This window comes from Rhinopithecus roxellana, chromosome 6, assembly GCF_007565055.1.
Source record: "Rhinopithecus roxellana isolate Shanxi Qingling chromosome 6, ASM756505v1, whole genome shotgun sequence".
In the NCBI taxonomy this organism is placed as follows: domain Eukaryota; kingdom Metazoa; phylum Chordata; class Mammalia; order Primates; family Cercopithecidae; genus Rhinopithecus; species Rhinopithecus roxellana.
In genome coordinates this window covers 135554514-135557024 of record NC_044554.1, presented here as the reverse complement: position 1 = coordinate 135557024, position 2511 = coordinate 135554514, and the positions used below count along the sequence as shown (strand labels likewise).

General features: G+C 40.1%; 1 pseudogene; it reads right to left on the bottom strand.

Annotated features, from left to right (window-relative positions):
- Positions 1 to 1380: 1380 nt before the first annotated feature.
- LOC115898430 lies at positions 1381 to 1480 on the bottom strand (annotated as a pseudogene).
- Between the last annotated feature and the right edge of the window lie 1031 nt (positions 1481 to 2511).

Below are 2511 nucleotides of genomic sequence, written 5' to 3'. Positions count from 1 at the left end.
TAAAATATGCAACCATGAAAAGGACTAAGATAGATCAATAGGTATTGGCATAGATGTCCACGAAATATGAAAATGTGAAGTGATGTCCAATTAGCCTGTATGTATCTTGAAGAATATGGCCCATTTTTGCAACAGCAATTATTTCCTGAGATAAAATTGTGGGTCTAAAGAGTGAAGGAACATTTTCACTTCTTTATTTAAAAGTATTTACTATTTTAAAAAATAATCAAACTAGTAAAAGACATATTAACTCTATAAATAAAGGGAAAAGACACAGACAGCCCAAGCATGGTGGCTCATGCTTAAAATACCAGCACTTTGGGAGGGGGCGGTGGAAGGATCGCTTGAAGCCAGGAATTCCACAACAGCCTGGGAAACATAGGAAGAACTCGTCTCTACTAAAAATCAAAAAAATTAGCCAGGTATGGGTGCACGTGCCTATAGTCTCAGCAACTGAGGTGGAAGGATCACCTGAGCCCAGGAGGTCAAGGCTGCAGTGAGTCAAGACTGTGCCACTACACTCGAGTCTTGGCGATAGGTTGAGACTTGGTCTCAAAAATAAAAAAAGGACAATGAAGAAATAAAGCTGATAAGCTAACATAGGAAAGATATTAAAATATGACAAATAAAAATAAAGTAATATTAGGTCTTTTATTTACTAAAAATAGTCAAACAAAAAAATAACTTGTTAAATTATAATACCCTGTGCTGGCAAAGGTGCAATGAAATGTGCATTTTCTTTTTTTTTGAGATGGAATCTCACTCTATCTCCAGGCTGGAGTGCAGTGGCGCGATCTCGGCTCACTGCAACTTCCACCTCCTGGGTTCAAGCGATGCTCCTGCCTCAGCCTCCCAAGTACCTGGGACTACAGGCGCAGGCCACCACACTCAGCCAATTTTTGTATTTTTAGTAGAGACGAGGTTTCACCATGTTGACCAGGATGGTCTTGATCTCTTTACCTCGTGATCCACCCACCTCAGCCTACCAAAGTGCTGGGATTACAGGCATGAGCCACTGCGCCTGGCCTGAAATGGACAATTTTTTTTTATACTATTAGTGGTGTTTAAATTGTATATAAGCCTTCCAGAATAAAGCTTGGCAGACAATGATAATATAGACAATGACTCCCTATACTGCTTCCTCTAACTCCTGGCCTCAAGCAATCCTCCCCCCACCTCAGCCTCCCAAAGTGTTGAAATTATAGGCAGACAGCCGCCATGCCTGAAAGCTCGACAATTTACATTAAGTGTAATAAGAATGCTCATGCCCTTCACAGTAATTTCACTTCTGGAAATATCATCTTTGGATATAATTCAACATAAACAAAAGTTCATATGTACCCAGTGAAAATCTGGGAGTAATTTTTTTCTCTTTTTTAAAAAAATATGGAATGCTTCAAAAATTTGCATGTCTTTCTTGCACAGAGGCCATGCCAATCTGTCTATTGTTCCAACTTTAGTATATGTGCTACCAAAGCAAGCATGAGTAATTTAAGATAGAGTGGTTACGTGGAATAAGGAAGAGTTATGGGGAACTTAAAAATCTGTTGTATTTACAGGCACCTAGTAACAGCTCAGTAAATATTAGCTGCTACTTTTATTATTTTTATGGTAATTCCACTCAATTAAAAACTCTTATTAAAAATTACCATTGTCATAGAACATAATGTATCCTACAGTATAATTGTAAAAACAGATATAATTTGTCCCTTGGTATATGGGGGGATTAGTTCCAGCTCCCCCATTTCTGTGTACACCATAATCCACCCATACTCAAGTTTTCCAAGTCAGTCCTGTGGAATCTACATACAGGAAAAATGGGAAATTAGTGAGGTGTGGTGACAAGCACCTGTAGTGCCAGCTACTTGTGAAGCTGAGACAGGAGGATTGCTTGAGCCCAGGAAGTTGTGGCTGCAGAGAGCCTTAACTACACCACTGCACTCCAGTCTGGGCAACAGAGTGAGATAGAAGGTTGATTTTTTAATAGAATTTTTCTGTTCACTTGAAGATTTGGCCAGGACTGTGCCACATGAAAATTCTTCATAAAATAATTATCTCATCCAATTAATGCTGGAATTGGGAACAGAAAATGTTTTGGTGACTATTTATTCCTTCACTTGCTGTTATATAAAATATTGCCAGTGGGCATTTAACAACCAAAAGTGTCATCTCTGAGCTACTCACAGTGAAAGGTGATGTCTGGGGCCCAGGTGTATTGAGGTCCCCATGTCTGGGCTATGGGTGCTGAGTGGGACTTACTTGTCCATCCGTTTTCTATATTCCAGCACTGGGAAACTTGGGTTTATCCATCTTGATAAAAGGTCACTTAAATTCCACTTGGCAAGAACCACAAATGGAAGAAAGGCCATGAAACCACAGGCTTGCCCTTGTTCTCAAGGGAATCTTCAGCTTAGGTGGTTCTGTAAAAGAGGAATCACATTGTTGAAAACTCACCGCAGGTCAGGTGAGGTGGCTCATACCTATAACCCCAGCCCATCGGGAGACTAAGGC